The 18,599-nt window shown below is 37.3% G+C and overlaps 1 non-coding gene across 1 annotated transcript; it reads left to right on the top strand.

Moving 5' to 3' along the window:
- The first annotated feature begins 9,614 nt into the window (after window positions 1–9,614).
- Window positions 9,615–9,721, top strand: LOC141682211 (small nucleolar RNA R71). The gene has a single exon (XR_012559613.1). It is a non-coding gene; the product is annotated as a small nucleolar RNA R71 (small nucleolar RNA).
- Window positions 9,722–18,599: the final 8,878 nt, after the last annotated feature.

Here is an 18,599-nt window from a genome sequence, read left to right as displayed (position 1 = left end):
CTCTATCTAACTGCTAGTAGACCTGATATCATGCATGCTACCTGTCTTTGTGCAAGATTTCAAGCAGATCCAAGAGAACCTCACTTAACAGCTGTGAAGAGAATTTTCAAGTATCTTAAGGGAACAGCTGATCTGGGATTGTGATATCCCAGAGAATCAGATTTTAAACTAATAGGTTACTCAGATGCAGATTTTGCAGGTTGCAAAATTGACAGGAAAAGCACAAGTGGAAGCGGCCAATTTCTTGGAGGCAGATTGGTTTCTTGGTTTAGCAAGAAACAAAAGTCAATTTCCACATCAACTGCAGAAGCAGAGTACATTGCTGCAGGAAGCTGTTGTGCACAGATTCTTTGGATGAAGAATCAGTTACTGGATTATGGGTTAACATATTTCAAAATCCCTATTTACTGTGATAATCAAAGTGCTATTGCTATAACTAGGTAATCCAGTTCAACACTCTATGACAAAGCATATCAGCATCAGGTACCACTTCATAAGGGAACATGTGGATGAAGGTACAGTGGAATTGCACTTTGTTCCAACAGATCAACAACTAGCAGATATCTTCACAAAACCACTGTGTGAAGCTACTTTTACAAGATTGGTAAATGAACTTGGAATGGTTTCAGGTTCTTTCTCTAAATCTGCTTAGTTTTGTTCTGATGCATTAGACTTTATGATCAGTATTTACAGAAATTACTCTCATTGTGTATTCTGTGCTTAATTGAAAATTTGCTTAAGTACTGACTGTTGTCTGATGAAAGTTTCTAAACTCTGAAAATGATATGTCTGTTTATGTAACTATTCAATCCCATGAGGATACCTGTGCTAGATGTTGACCTAGTAGTCTTCAATAAACTAGGGATCCCATGTTAGAAGTAATTATTTCTGTGGAAATCTTTTGATACAAGCAAATTCTGATATTGATCTTAGTTGAGTTTACTTTCTCTATCTTATTACTAAGTCACAAACTAGAATAATGCTTCTCATCTGTTAAATTCTGATGCTAGTAAATCTGTTAAATGTACTAAGTGCTGATAAACCTCTCTTATCAAAAGAAAAAGAATAGAATCAAGGATTAAAATTCAGGTACTCCTTTGAGATCTAGAGTACAAATGTGGAAGGGACGACCCAAGTGCATTGCTGGTATTAAGTAAATATGCATCAGAAAAGCAAAATATTTTCTTGGTGACTTTTCATACTCTATGATTACTGGAGAAATACTCTGATAATAGCATAAATTCTGATAAGCAGTCGTGACTCACTTACACTGAGAAGCCACTGTAAAATGGAATTTAAAAAGATGCACAAAATTAGCACAAAATAGTTGAGGTGGACTCAAGCATGAACTCATTCAATAGTAGGTTTCAGAATAATGACAGGTTTTTAGTAAAATTTTAGTTATGCCTTATTTCTAAGATATACTGAAGTGAATCAGACTTTACTCTTTGTCTGATATTTAGCTTAATGCACACACTAAAAACTCCATATGAATGATGAAAATTACTGTGGTGATCAATGTTATTTTAGATGAACAGTTTCTGTGTCACATTGCACAAATTCTGAGGACAAGTTCTGATTTCACGTTCTGATGATTAAGTTCTGAAGAATCTATATCAGAATTTGTGTGAGGACTTACTAAGTTAGGCATTCATTTTTCGAGTTAAGAAATCATGTTCTGATAACTGTTAAGTTCTGATATAAGTCTAAGTTCTGATAATTAAAATCTGATCTTTTACTTGACTTATTTGTGGATAAAATCTAAAAATAGTTTTATTTTAAATCAGACCATGTTTGGGTAGAATATTAACAGTCAAAATAATTAGGGAAAGTGGTTCATGTACATGTACAACAATGTTTACTTTTTACTTGTGCGCATTAAACCCTGACTTACACTTCCAATGACTGTTTTTCGTCTTCTCAGTCTAGGGAGACGAGGTAGAATTAATTCTACCTGTCAGCATTGAATTTCCTTGCGTCTCCTGGCATTCTTTTGCCTATATGAACAACCACTTCACATCAGCCTTCACATCAACTCTTTTATCACAAAACTCATCTCCATTTTCTTTATATCAACAACACCATGGTCAATTATAATATGTTTTTGAACTATGAAACATTCAATATGGAGCTGAGCTGTGAAGCCTGGCAGCAGGAATGGCACGTCACTGCCATTCCTGATGAGATATGGGACTCAGTTCCCCAGGAGGTACTCACCCACCTCTTGTTCTTCTACATGGATTACCATCGCCATCTGGAGCGATTGGAGGAGGAAAGGCTGGAAGCTCTCCACTAGCAAGAGCGAATCATACGACTCGCTATTCTGTTTGTCGAGAGTAGGAAGAAGAAATGATTTAGTTTCTTCTTCCTGTTTTTCTTCATCGTCAGTCTTGCCCTGCTTCTTGAGCTAGGACTAAGGCTGTTGATGTTAGGTTTAGTAGCTTAGGACAATCTTATAAAAGTTCTGATGTAATTTAAATTTCATGAATGTATTCTCTTAATATATTAATGAAATTTCTTTTTTTTTGCAAGTTCTTGTGTCTGAGATGTTCTGAAATGCATTGATAAATCCTGATAAATATTCATATTCTGATGACCATTTCAATTTTAATTTAAATTAAGTTCTGATTTTACATTATCAGTACTTGTTCCCTTGATTTATTTTGGTCATTCTCACTCGATTTTTTTTTAGAATATTGGTGTTGCAGGAAAAATAATTGAATAAGTGGAAACAGTTTCAATTTTGAATTAAAACTGATTTACCTTGATTAATGAAATTACTGGGTAAGTGGAACGGTTTTTCCTTGAAAAACTGCAAGTGGGTAAGTAATTATTACTGTTTTCCCGTGCCCATTAACTATTCATTATTACTGTATGTCTGACAGGTGTCCAACAGTTACATTTTTTTTAAAGTATAAGTAAGACAGAGAGAGGATTTTTTTTAATCTTTTATTCACTTTTCTACTTTATCTCTCTATTTGCTTTTACTCTCTTTCTTCTCCTGACATTAGTTTTTCATATAGACATTCTATCAAACACCTAACAGGCACTCTTAAATCTCGATTATTTTCATGGCACCTAAGGATTTGATCATTGATGGAGCTAAATTTGTTCCAAATAACTATGCTGCAATTCTAGATCATGCTGAAGCTCCATCTGAGTTGCATTTTGTGCAAGATCTTCTTGCACACAGTGAAATTGGGTATGCATTGACCCAGCCTTCAGTCTTTTCAAGCCAACAAGTTCTGACATTTTGGCGGACTGGGCACTTTGATAATGGTGGTACACATGGTACTCCCAGTATTGTTTTCGAAGTGGATGATTCTACACATGTGGTAACTCCTGGTACAATTCAAAAGGCTCTCCATTTACCAGAAGGATGTACTTTCTCAACCCCAGAGGAATTAGCTCTTCAGGAGTTAATGGCCAGTTTGGGGTATGAGCTGAGTTTGGTTAAGCTTGGGCAGTTGAAACGGGCTCATATCAGAAAGGAATGAAGCTTCTTCTTCGACTGCATCACTAAAGCTTTTGGGAATAAGTGTTCCAACTTTGATGCAATCCCTATAATGAGTCAGCACATCGGGTATGCAATCATTAACCAAACTCATTTTAATTTTGCAAATGCTGTGATAAGTTTCATAGGGGATAGGATGACAGAAGATAGAAATGTAGTTTATTTTGCTAGATTCTGTCAGCTTATATATAACTTTTGCTGTACTAATTGCCCTCAATTAGCCAGTACCTTAATTTCACCATTCAAAATTGCAAAACGAGCTTTTAATTACCTGGTAAATGTTGATCTTAAGAAAAAGGTGGTTAGACCTTTACAGATTCCTCAGTCTGTAAAACAGATCTTGGTAAATGCTGATCCTGAAACCTATAGATCTGTTTATACTGATATCCAACCAACCACCACCTCCCAAACACCACAGCAACCATCAGAACATACCACTCATACTACTCAACCTACCCTCAGACAATATCTCAAATCATATCTCTCCACTTCACAGACAGTTCGACCTTCATCCTCAGCACCTACTGTGAAGCCTTTATCTTCCAAGGCTAAGAGGACAACGACTGTTTCTCAAACACCTCAGAAGAGAAGGAGGATTGTTTTGAGAAATGAATCTGATGGTGAGGAACAGGTTTCTACTTCAGAACTTGTTAATAAAGAAGCTGAGAAAGTTCCTTCTCAGAAGGATTCTGCAATTAGGGGATCTAGGCTTCTCAAAAGGCTTAGAAGAATGACTGTTGATGAAACTCCCAAGGAATCCATATCTTCAAAGAGATACAAGAAACAGAGGGCAAAAAAGCCAGTTTCAGATGATGAGGAAGCAGCAGCTATGGAAGGGGATCATGAATCTCTGATCTCACAAGAACCAGAATCTGCTAAGGCCACTGCTTCTCCATTAACTTCAACTAAGGAAGCTGTTACTGAAAAGGCCAACACACCTTCTGTGTCTCCTAAGACTGTATCTCCTGTTAATTCAAGCACAAGTGCTGATATTGATATCCAGAACTTGGTTGTGCCTGAAGTACTTTACTTAGAAGCTCCAACAGCAACTAATCCATCAACAACACCTGTTACTGATGCTGCTCAAACTCCAGAAGTATCTACTACACCTTCTCTGCATCTAGATGCTGATGATCAGAATATAGGTGAGCATCAGGATATGGCTGTTGATCAGAACTTGGAACCAGATCAGCAATTAGAGGATGATCCTGAAGCCTCCATTGCTACTCTCACTGTTATTTTATCAGAAGATACTGATTCTGTAAGTTCTGATGCTACAAATGCTGGAGATACTGGTGATGCTGCTCCAAATGAAGATGCTGATGAAGCAGGTCCTTCAGGACATGCTCCTCAACAAACTGTTCTTAAATCTGAACTTGTTAAGAAGTTTGTTACAAGAGAAGCACTAGTGCCTTGGAGTGAAACTCCTACTGGACAGGAGTGGACTAAGGAATGGAACTCAGTTACCTGTGCTCCATCTGCACAGCATCTTGCTGAGCACTTGACTAAAGCTGATGAGATGTTAATTACTGATGATTTCAAAACACAGCTTAGAGTCACTGCATTGAGTACTAAACATCTACAAGGTCTCCATTCAACTACTCATGCAGAGTTACATCACTTACGGGAAGAATTAATGAAGCAAGAACAAGTTTAGAAAATTGACAAGAAAAAAATTCTTCCAACCTACCTTTGACAGAGTTGCTTATATTGAGAAGACTCAAGAGAAACAACAAGCTCAGATTTATGATATTCTGAAAAATCAAGCTTCTCAGCAATCTCAACTTAATGAAATCCAAGCCTCAGTGGAATTGCTTGTCTCTCTTCTCTTGCCTGCTGATGCCAAAAAGGGGGAGAAAGTAATTAAGTCCAAATGCAAAACTGATAAGACACTGAAGGGGAAGGATGATGAAAAGGATGATCATGGAAACCCTGAAATGGGTAGAGGTCATAGTCAAGGTAGAGGTTTCTCATCAAGAAAAGCTGAAATCACAAGTCACAGGACAAGGTCTGATACTGGAAAAAGAATTAGTTCTGCTACTGGTAAAAGGATAAGTTCTGATGAACTTTTAGATCTTGATAAAGAAATGTCAAGACAATTATTTCTTCAGGACAATCCAGGAATGGACTTGGAGAGTTTAATGGAAGAAGAAGCCAGATTTAAATCAGAAAAAGTCACATCTAAATCTGAAGCTTCTGGTTAAAAGACACTTCCAAAACTCAAAGGCATTGTGATAAAAGAAAGGACAAATATTGAAGCAACATTGGCTAAATCACAACCGCAGATAGATCCAAGATCTAAGGGTAAAGAAAAAGTTGGTGAACCTATCAAGGTTTATGTGCCTCCTGAGAATGAAGAAATCACTGATGAAAAGGATGTTCTTGCTCTGACTTCAAGAAAAGTTTCTAAGACAACCTCTGACATGGCTCAAGTTGTTCAGAGTCAAGAGACAGTAAGTTCTGATATTTCGAAGAAGCAAGTAACCTCTGACATAGCTCAAGTTAACTTGATATCAGAAGATAAATTAAGGAAACTCCTACCAGGATTCACTAAAGCAAAACAGACTCAACCTTTGAAGACTGCTGCAAGTGGTGTTGAAGCAAGAGTAGTTACTGGAATGGAAGCAAGAGAAAAAACTGGATTGGGAAGTGCTGATGAAAGAAGAATACAAAACACTACCAATGATCCAACTTCCTTGAGTGAACCAGGTATTGGAGCAACTCCTGAGAGATTGAATCAACTGGAATCTGTACAAATGGTTTATCATACCTATTTGAAAGAACACATCTTGTTGTACTTCATGACAGATGGTAGGGTTTATCATATAAGGCAAAATGCCATTCCATTGAAGTATTTTGAAGAACTGGAGCATGTACTATTCTTACTTCAAGTGAATGATAGATTAACAGAAAGTGCTGCAAACTATTTGAAGGATCAGATTCAGACACAGAAAAGGCTTTATTATGTTAAGTCTGACAGCGCATATCTTCCAAAGTACAGAGATCACAAGGGTGATATAGTTGAAATGAAGCCCAACACTGCTAAGATTATAACTACCTTTCTGGGTTACAGGGCTGTGGAATTCAATCTTGAGTCTGATAAGGCATATTTGATCAGACTGGATCAGGATATAAGAAAAGCTAAGATTAATGATCTCAGGGCTGCAATCTTTCAAATTGGTGAAGATACTGTAGAGCTTAAAGATGCTAAAAGGAGGATGATTGATGAACTCAGATATGCTGAGAGATGTTTGTTAAAGAACTATCTCCGAACAACTCCTGACATCAAAGAGATCAGAAGATGAAGCCAAGTCAAGATCTACAACTGCTTAAATTCTGATATTTGTACAGACTGAAGTTGTTATCGGAAGTTAAAGATTGGTAAAGCTTTAAGGACTGTAAGTTGTAGTTATCTAGTCTAATTCTCATGCATTTGTACTTAATATTTTTGACATCATCAAATATCTGTTAAACTTGTATATTGTTCTAATTTACAAGTTGGGGGAGATTGTTAGATATATTTGATAATGTCATGGTTAATATGATTTATGTTTAGTTTTCAGATCTTACTTAAACAGGATAAATCAGTACTTACTGGAATTCAGGACTTAAGGATATCAGTACTTATATTATCAGGAGATAATCATCAGAAGATGGATATCAGAACTTAAGTACTGAAGGACGTTCAGATAAGGACAACAGCTGATTAAAGGAAAGAAGATCGAGACAAACATAAGAAGAGATATGCATGAAGAAGGAATTCTATGAAGAATAGAATACTTGGAAGAAAAGATATCTGATTGATATATTTTAGGAAGCAGAATTATATTCCATATCAATTAGCGATTATCTTGTAACTGTGTAGTATATAAACATAGACATAGGGTTTACACTATAAGTGTTAAAATATTCGAGAAGATTATTCATTGTAACCCTAGCAGCTCTCGTAATATTTGTTCATCACTGAGAGGTAACAGTTCCATACTGTAACAGAGTTTATTGTTTCAATAAAGTTTGTTTTCTGTTACTTGAGTTATTAAAATTCGATTTGATTGTACTTTACACTGTATTCACCCCATCTACAGTGTGTGTGTGACCTAACAGTTGATTCCCTTGATATCTGCTATAGTCCATCCAATTGCCGACTTGAACTCTCTCAGAATTCTTAAGAACTTTTCCTCAACACTACCTGAAAGGTCAGATGTAATAATAACAGGCAAAGTAGATGCATCACCTAAAAAAGCATACCTTAAGTGTTCAAGTAATGGTTTAAGCTCAAGTATAGGAGCTTCCTCAATAGATGGCTTGAGGCGCTTTGGAGATTTGTTCAACTCCTCTAATCCAAGAGATTCAAAAGGCATATCTAGCCTTCGCTTCCAAGGAGAAGCATTCAAAAACTGCAACGGCTCATCATCTTCATCATCTTCACTATCTGAATTCCCCAACAAGGCCTTCTCTAAGGTATCAGACCTTAGCATTTGATCAAGTTCTGAAGTAACCACAGATTCGACCAACTCCACTTTTAAGCACTCCTCGTTTTCAGTCATGAATTTCATGGCATTAAAAACATTGAACGTCACATCCTGATCCAGCACTCGTATAGTAAGCTCACCATTCTGCACATCAATCAAGGTTCGTCCAGTAGCCAAGAATGGTCTTCCCAAGATTATGGGAATCTTCTTATCCTCCTCAAAATCAAGAATTACAAAATCAGCAGGAAATATGAGTTTATCCACCTTGACCAAGACATCCTCTACTATGCCTCGTGGATATGTAATCGAATGATCGGCCAACTGCAATGTCATATAAGTAGGCTTTGGATCAGGTAATTCCAACTTCTTGAAGATTGGCAAGGGCATCAGATTGATGCTCGCTCCCAAGTCACATGAGTATTTGTCAAATGACACTTTTCCAATGGTACAAGGAATAGTGAAGTTCCAGTATCTTTAAGCTTCAGAGGTAACTTCTGTTGCAGCACAACACTGCATTCCTCCGTAAGAACAACTGTCTCTAAGTCATCAAGTTTCACTTTCTGAGAGAGAATACCTTTCATAAACTTCGAATAATTGGGCATCTGTTCAGGAGCTTCAACGAAAGGTATGTTAATATAAAGTTTCCTGAACACCTCCAGAAACTTCTCAAACTGCTTATCCAGCTTTTTCTTCTACAGCCTCTTAGGAAAAGGAGGTGGAGGATAGATATGTTTCTCCCCTGTATTACCCTCAGGAGGAGTGTGTCCTACAGTAGTCTTCCTTGGTTCCACTTCTGCTTCCTTCTACACTTCTTCCTCAGCCACAACTTTATCTTCCGAAACTTGAGATTTTTCGGGGTTTGCAACCTTCCCAGACCTTAATGTAATTGCCTTAAAATGCTCCTTAGCTTCCTTCTTGATAGGACTTCAATGTCACTAGGGAGTGTACCAGGTTGACGATTTAGCAAAGCATTGGTAATTTGCCCAATTTGATTTTCCAAGGTCTTGATAGACACTGCTTGGCTCTTGCACATGAGCCTCAACTCCTCCAATTCAGATTTTTGATTAGATTGTTACAGCTGGAGTTGTTGTCTTAGTACATATTGTGGTTGCTTAAAACCAGGAGGGTTGTATTGCTTTGCTGCATACTCCTGATAAGGCTGCTGCATCGCATTCTGAGTATTGCTCCAGCTGAAGTTAGGATGATTGCGGTTGTTGGGATGATAGGTGGCTGGAACTCGTTGCTGCGACCTCTGAAAGTTGCTCACAAACTGAGCTAATTCACTAGAAATAGTACATTTCTCAGTCTCATGGGCACCAGCGCAAAGCTCACAAACACTAGTGATCTGATTAACTCCATAATTAGCTAAAGAATCCACCTTCATGAACAAAACCTTAAGCTAAGCAGCTATAGTAGTAGCTGTATCTACCTCTAGAATCCCTGCTACCTTGCCCTGAGGTAGTCTCTGATTTGGGTTCTGGTATTTATTAGCAGCCATCAGTTCAATCAATTCGTAAGCTTCATCATAGCTTTTATCCCATAAGGCTCCTCCTGATGCTACATCAAGCGTGGGTCTATAAGTAGCACCCAGTCCATTATAAAAGCAGTTAATGATCATCCAGTCAGGCATCCCATGATGAGGACACTTTCTAAGCATCTCCTTGTAGCGATCTCAAGCCTCACATAAAGATTCTCCAGATTGTTGAGAAAATTGAGTAAGTGCATTTCTGATTGCAGCAGTCTTCGCCATAGAAAAGAGTTTAGTTAGGAACTTTTGAGTAAGATCCTCCCATTTGGTGATAGACCCTGGTGGTAGAGAATGTAACCAGCACTTAGCTTTATCCCGTAGAGAGAATGGGAAAAGCCTCAACTTAATAGCATCTTCAGAAACTCCATTGAACTTGAACGTTTCACAGATCTTGATGAAATCTCTGATGTGCATGTTGGGGTCTTCTGTCAGAGAACCCCCAAACTGAACTGAGTTATGTGTCATCTGAATTGTGCTCGACTTGATCTCAAAGGTATTCGCCGAGATGGCTGGTCGGATAATGCTAGACTGAATATCATTAATCTTCGGTTGAGAGCAATCCATCAAAGCCTTCGTATTCGCTTCTGGTTCTCCCATTGCAATAAGAGCTTCTTCTCAACTTTCTCCTCGATAATAACTTCTTCAAAAACTTCCTTAGCTACTACAACTTCTTCCGCAACTTGATCCAGTGTTCTCTTACGAGACCGAGAACGCGTATGCATACACGCTCGCTAGAGTACCTGAAACACGACAAGGAAATAAGTAAGTAACAATGTACGAGTCAATGAACTTTAACGACCACTTATGACAAACACATAAACTAAAAATTAACATCGGGTCCCCGGCAGCGGTGCCAGGAACTTGTTAAGATGAAAACACGCGCTAATATTCACGCAATTATACGCGATCGCAAGTAATATAGAATTATTTCTAGTTCATTCCCACAGAGACTGGTTTAGGTTAATTTTAATCAATGTACTCATGCAACAATGGTATGGTTATTATTCAATGCTAAGACGATTAACAAGTAGAGATTGTTTTTAACTACGATTAACTAAGAGATTATACTAAAGAACATTAACTAAGAGATTAAAAGAGATTGATTACTATATGACACAAACATGGGATTCTAATTTCATTACTACTTCATTCCATAGCCTTTTTGTTCTCAACCTTAGCATGCAATGGTAATGACACTAATCAGATAACACAAAACTAGTAAATGCCAACTCTCATTGTACGAATACCCTACTACCATACATCCATAAATGAGATAGAAGTTGAATAGACACCAATTATATTGAGACTCTATATTTCTATAGAATTTGACAACATAACGGTTTAACGAAAAAGCTATCTATCGTGATTACATAGGGCAAGTAAGATGGTTAAATTTACCTACGAATTATGCATGACAAATACATGAACCTATGCTAGCATGACAAGTTCTAAACCCCTAAATTCACTTTCGCTTCAATAGGGATTAACACGCTATCTTATAAGTTCGCGACGCTCATAAGACGAATAAGCACAACCATTACTAGGATATCATACAATCACCACATACTAAGGTATCTAACAATTTAGCTAAAGAAATCCATATGTAAATCCGCTAGAACCCCACGATAACGATTAGCCCATAATCGGACTCATCATCAACGTGGGTTCCTATGAAAGCATGGTATAACACACGTAGTCTTTATACTGAATAAATAATAAACCAAGTACGTTAACAAGATTATAGGTTCAACAAATAAGAAAACTAACATCCAAGATTACAACTTAAAATAAAGATTCACAAGAATAAACTAGATCCTCTTTGCCTTGGTTGAATTATGTTATACGGTCTTCTTACGCCTTCTCCTTAAGCTCCGGTACGTCTTGTTGTTGAAAAACAATCTTAAGTTAACATTATATAGCAGCCCATGTAGATTAGAAGTCCAACATATCAAAATTGTAGTAGAATCAGGATTCTTGAAACCCGACCTGGCGCGGGCGCGCGCTTTACCGACGCGGGCGCGCCGTCTTCGTATACCACAGCGCGGCCGCGCTGACCTTCTGGAAAATCTTCTTTTTCTTATTTTCTTGCATGGTTTGAGATGAAAATCCTTGAGCAATCATCCTGAGCACCATCCTAACACCAATTTAGCACCAAAACAATGCTAAATCTCCTGATTTTTTTATTTATGCCTGAAATGCAAAAACACTACAAAAACACATCAAATACACAAATAACTTGAGTACAAAACATCAATTCAAGCCTTTATAGAGCATTCTAAGTGGACATAAATGCCACTTAACACATAGGTATTATGTAGTTTATAAGCAATTGAATGAACAATGAGATATCAAGATTCCGAAACACGCATTTATTCTCAAGATAATGCATATACATATATACATATAATCATCACAACAACAGTATATTGGTAGAAAACGTTTTTGGGCGACCGGGGATGGTAATAGGTCCGGTGTGAGTCTGGTAACCTATAAACAAAATATAAGCCGGAATTAAATCACGGTCGCTTAAGAAACTAGACTTTATCCACTTAGACCATAACGTTTGCTTTTGCGCTTAACGAAATTCATTAGTCGCTCGAGTACCCTCGGCTCCACAATTTTTATAAAATTAACCATTTAACATTTCAAGGCGACTCTTTCGCGAGTACTTTCCCAACTGCCTAATAAACCTTACATAATTGTTTCGTAATCCAATTAGTCTTTTAAGGGCCTTAAACAAGGTCTCAAATTTAAGCGAGGGGTAAATGTTTGTTCGCGAAACGCTGTTACTTAAAACGGTCGTTTCTCCTAAACCGTACATCAGATCTAGGCGAACCACATATCAAAATGAAGCTTACGAAACGATCTTGCTAAACATGGCAAAGTTACAGTTTGGTTAGTGAGCTTTATGTTCCGAACACTAGGCACAAACAGTTAAAAGAAATGGGCGTTATGACGACTATGTTTACGCGATTTCCCAAAATTTTAACACCACAATTCAACACCATTCTGTTAGTGTATACTGAAAATATTTATTTAAAGTATGTACATTTATTTCTGGCCAGTTTATTTGAGAATCATTTGAATGTTTACATGTTGTCTAATATTATATATTGTGAACAATCTAGTATCAAATGGGATACAGAATATTAGATTGTTAAATACGGTTATATAATATAATAAGGTTCACAGCACAGGTGGTGTTGGACAATCCACTGGTATGGCTGTAGTATTATTTAGATTAGTTTATATTGACTAATAAATAATACTAGTATACTTTGTGTATATTGAACAGGATCTAATTTAGAATTGTTCCCTTAATACTGATTAAGAAGGAGAACTAAGATTCTATGTTATTATTAATGCTTAGGTTCTTAATCCGGAAATAGTAATTGACACGTGTATATTATCTACATGCTTTGATTTATATATGAAATAATTCTTTTGAATTATATCATTATATTTTGGGTGATGGAATTATATACATGGTGGATATTATTTATTGAAGAAATCCATGTCCTGATAATATTCGGGTTAATGATGTCCCCTTGAAAGCTCAAAAAGATTTAATTATGTGAAACCCTGCAGGTGGAATTTATTCTGGCATAATTAAATAAAGGTTGAGTGGATGATCAAGGATAAAATATATTAATTAAATAAATTATCAGTAATTTATTTAATTAATGGACATATGATATTTTAAACATGGGAAATTTAATAAGCAAAAAGGTAGTGCAAATATTAATTCTTTAGTGGATTGAATTAATATTTAATTACATTGGGCTAGGCTCAAGATGTAATTAGAAGGCCCAACCTAATTATCCATGGTCCCTATTGCAGCCTATATATATTCTTATTCTCTTCTTGCTTGGCAATTGTGTGAAAACATATTGTAGCCACCAAGGAGCAAGAAGAGATGATAACTTGAGAAGACGGAGGCCACACTTCTCTCAAGGGAATTTGGGAATACAATAGAAGAGCGAGGAATCAACCATTAACAAGGTAATCCTCTTTTCGTAATCTTTATCGTAAAATGTAGTAACACCCTAAGTCCGTGGTTCCCAACAATTGGTATCAAGAGCCTGGTAATGGGTTCTACGTTTTATGATATAATGTCCATGTCGGAATTATATATGCGTGTATATAGTGTTTTGCTTGTATTGGTTTTGATGCAGGTTGTTAATCCACTATTATGGCCATGTATATTTTAATTATGTGTTTGGATCCCACGTGGTTTAATCGTGGTTAATTTTTGTTTTGGTTTCCACGTGGTTTAATCGTGGTTGTAATTTACACGAGGGTTGATCGTGTTAGAATAGATTTTACAAAATTAGTTTTGTATTAGATCTATTTTTTTTGTAATTGTTCCGGGTATTTTGTAATAGTTATGTGCGATCGGAAATCAATTCCGGTAGTTTTTTGTTCCGCTGTGCGATTACAAGGGGCTGCTGTTGATGTTTGGATCGAACAAAATCAAAACAAAACTCACAGAAAAGCAACAGGCGCGCGCGCTGCGGCGCGCTGCGGTCGCTGCGGCAGCTGGGGCTGCTGGGGCCGCTGCGGCAGCTGGGACTGATGGGGCTGCTGGGGCTGCTGCGGCAGCTGGGACTGCTGGGGCTGCTGGGGCTGCTGGGGCTGCTGGGGGCGTCAGGGCGCGCTTGGGGGAGATTTTTTTTGAGAGCTGGATTTTTTTTTCAAGGGCCATAATAGTGGAAAATTTATTTTAATTTTTTCCATTAAATTTTAATTATTGCTTTAATTTATTGATTATGTGTGTCATTAATTATGTGTGTAATTCTTTTAAAATTGCATGTTTAACTTAATTAGGACGACATGGACATAAATTTTATTTATTGCTTTAATTAAATGTTATATGTTGCTAAAATTATGTGTGTATTTTGAATGCATGATTAGACATAATTATAACAACATAGGGCCCCATTTAATTTTAAAATTCCTCAATTTTAATAAAAAAAATTCTAAGTGGGAGAGGGAATTAATATGAAATTAAATCTCATGGTCTCCATTATTGGTTGTAGGTAATTTAACATAAAGACGAATATAAATTATATATACGTCACCCATCGTGGCATGTAATTTATTGTGTCTAGAATGTTATAGAAATTACTAGAACAAACTTCTTAAATTAATAAATTTTGAAAGGAATAAATACAGATTTTCTTTATTTCTGATTTGGGGCGATTTTGTCAAAAACGGGTTCATCGAACTTGTAAGGCTGTGGGTTTTAAGCGAGACCGATGTGACTCCTCCACTACCTGGAAATTAAACCATTGATGAATATTGAATTGAAGTATTCTATTCAAGGCAAAATTACGAATATTGGAAGGTATACACGCCACCCATCGTGGCGTACCAAGTTCCATAGATTTCAAATAATTTAAGATTTGATGATGGTATACACTTAGCTATGAAAAATAATATAGTCCACCCCAACGTGGCATATTGTTTAGTAATAGGACCGAAGTAACATTTAAACAAAATTAGGTGGTATACATGTCACACATCGTGGCGTACCAGAAGCTTATGGTGTTTATATGTTAGTGCATTAAATTTTAATAATTGTTAGAGGAATCAATAGATCTTAATAATTAATGCACCCTTATTTATGTGATGTTTTTATGCATGATTCTCAGGATAAAATGGGTTTTAATCCACTATTCACCATACTTAAGGATAACAAACTTACCGGACCTAACTATATTGAAAAGAAACGAAATTTGGACATTGTGTTGACTGCTGAGGAGTACAAGTTTTGCACTTATGAACCCAAGCCTGAACAGCCTGCTGTTGATGCTCCTGAAGATGAGAAAGAGTATTATAAACGGTGGATTAAGGCTAATAAAATGTCGCGATGTTACATTCTGGCAGCAATGTCGGGTGTTTTACAGCATCAGCATCAGTCTATGGCCACTGCTTCGGATATGCTCTTTAATCTCAAAGAACGTTTTAGAGATCAGAATAGGGCTGCTAGGCAAGTAGCCATGAAGGCTTTAATGAACACTCAGATGGCTGAAGGCACACCTGTAAGGGATCATGTTCTCAAGATGATGTTTCATCTGAATGAGATAGAGATCCTTGGTGCTGAACTTGACGGGGAAACCCAAATTGACATTATCCTTATGAGCTTGTCCAAGAGTTTTGAGCAGTTTCGCTTGAATTACAACATGAACAAGAGGCAGTATAGTCTCGCGGAACTGCTGACAGAACTTCAGGCAGCTGAAGGATTATTTCGGCAGAGTGTTCAAGTGAATGTGGCTGAGAAAGGTTCTTCCTCTAAGCCGAAAGGTATTGAGAAAAAGAAAAAGGCTCAGACACAGAAAGCTGTGAAGGCAGTGGGAGTTCAGGGTGGTGTGAAAAAGCCTAAGGGAAAGTGCTTCAGATGCAAACAGTCAGGTCACTGGAAACAGGATTGTCCTCTTCCTAAGAAGACAAACAATACTGGGGTTCCAACTATCCAGAATGCTTAGAGATGGTGAGATATACGTGTTCATGGGAGATGCTACGAAAGTAGCAGTAGTTGCAGTAGGAGTTATTCATTTATCTTTTGGTTCTAATAGGATTTTGGTTTTGAACAATTGTCTTTATGTACCTTCTTTTAGAAGGAATTTAATTTCGGTTTCTAAACTTGCTTTGGATGGTTATAATGTTTGTTTGGATCGTAATGTTTCTATTATGACGAATAAACGAATTATATGTTCTGGTACATTGCAAGACAATTTGTATATAATTAATCCTAGTCAACCTGCACTGCAACTGCAATTTAAGGAATTGAACAACACATCTTCTAACTCTACTAAAAGAAAGGAACCTTCTAGTTTGAACCAAACATATATTTGGCACTTGAGATTAGGTCATATTAACTTGAGGAGGATTCAAAGACTAGTAGTAGACGGGCCTTTAAGCTCATTGGCAGTGGAGCCATTTCCAGTTTGTGAATCCTGCTTGGAAGGTAAAATGACTAATAGGCCTTTCAAGAAAAAAGGGAATAGAGCCAAACAACTATTAGAATTGGTTCACTCTGATTTATGTGGACCCATGAATATCCAAGCAAGAGGTGGTTATGAATATTTCGTCACTTTCATTGATGATTATTCTAGATATGGGTACGTTTATTTGTTGCACCGTAAGTCTGAGTGCTCTGATAAGTTCAAAGAGTACAAAGCTAAAACGGAGAAGCGACTTAATAAAAGTATCAAGTCACTATGATCAGATCGTGGTGGCGAATACTTGCTTGGAGAATTTAGGGAATATTTATCAGAAAATGGGATAGAATCCCAGTTAACTGCACCAGGCACACCCCAACGGAACGGTGTAGCAGAGAGAAGGAACCGGACTCTTTTAGAGAGTGTTAGATCGATGATGAGTTATTCGGATTTACCCAAGTCGTTTTGGGGACATGCCTTAGAGACAACAGCTTATCTTCTGAACTTAGTACCTTCTAAGTCGGTTCCTAAAACCCCTTAGAATTGTGGACCGGGGATAAACCAAGTCTAAGACATATTCGAATATGGGGTTGTCCAGCACATGTGCTGAACAAGAACACGACTAAGTTAGAATCTCGTACAGAAGTAAGGTTGTTTGTAGGCTACCCCATGGGAATGAAAGGATATTTATTTTATAGTCCAAAGAATCGGGATGTCATTGTTAGCACCAATGCAAGATTCTTAGAGGAGGAATATATAATGAATCACAAACCCATGTGTAGTGTCATTTTAGAGGAACTAGTGGGAGGGACAAATAATACCCATGAAGCTGTAGTACAAGTAGAACAACCACAACATAATGTATAACCTGTCACTAATACCGCACCAGTGCCTCGTCGTAGTGGGAGGGTTGTTCAATAGCCTGATAGATTCATGTTTTTGGGAGAGTCTTCAGACTTGGTCTCTGGTGAACATGATGATGATCCCCGTACATACGAAGAGGCAGCACAAGACAAAGATGCAGATCTTTGGCAAAAGGCGATGGAATCTGAGATAGAATCAATGTATTCTAATCAGGTCTGGGAGCTCGTGGAACCACCCAAAGGTATAAAACCTATTGGATGTAAGTGGATCTACAAGAAAAAGAGGGGATTAGATAAAAAGGTGAAAGCCTGGAAAGCAAGACTTGTTGCGAAAGGGTATACTCAGAAAGAAGGTATCGATTATGAGGAAACCTTTTCACCGGTAGTCATGCTTAAGTCAATCCGTATTCTTTTATCTATAGCAGCTCATCTCGATTATGAGATTTGGCAAATGGATGTCAAGACAGCTTTTCTTAATGGAAGTCTTGAAGAAACCATCTATATGCAGCAACCAAAAGGATTCATTAAGGAAGGCCAAGAGCATCTGGTATGTAAGCTTAAGAGGTCTATTTATGGACTTAAACAAGCTTCTAGAGACTGGAATATTCGTTTTGATCAGGCAGTCCAGTCATATGGATTTGATCAAAGTCCAAGCGAATCGTGCGTGTATAAGAGAAGTGAAGGTAATGCAGTGGTTTTTCTAGTACTATATGTAGATGATATTTTACTCATTGGAAACAATGTTGAGATGTTGTCATCAGTAAAGGCATGGTTGTTCAAACAATTTGACATGAAGGACTTAGGTGAAGCGGCATACATCCTTGGGATCAAAGTTATAAGGGATCGCAAGAAAAGAATGTTGGCTTTATCTCAAGAGCCCTACATTGATGAAGTATTAGCTCGTTTTAACATGCAGAACTCCAAGAAAGGTTTTTTACCTTTTAAGCATGGAGTTGCTCTATCTAAGAAGCAGTGTCCTTCGACACCTAAGGATATAGAGAGCATGAAACCAGTTCCTTATGCTTCAGCATGTGGAAGCTTAATGTATGCTATGTTATGTACGAGGCCTGACATCTGCTTTGCTGTAGGCATGGTTAGTAGATATCAGTCGAACCCAGGTCGGGAACATTGGAGTGCAGTAAAAACTATACTCAAGTACCTGAGAAGGACTAAGGAGTATATGTTAATTTACAAGGCCTCGGATCTATTTCCTTTGGGATATACTGATTCAGATTTCCAATCAGATAGGGATAAGAGGAAATCAACCTCGGGATATGT

The sequence above is a fragment of the Apium graveolens genome, chromosome 8 (assembly GCF_009905375.1).
Source record: "Apium graveolens cultivar Ventura chromosome 8, ASM990537v1, whole genome shotgun sequence".
Lineage (NCBI taxonomy): Eukaryota > Viridiplantae > Streptophyta > Magnoliopsida > Apiales > Apiaceae > Apium > Apium graveolens.
Note: the sequence above shows the minus strand (reverse complement) of the source record. Positions and strands in the feature narration are given on the sequence as shown.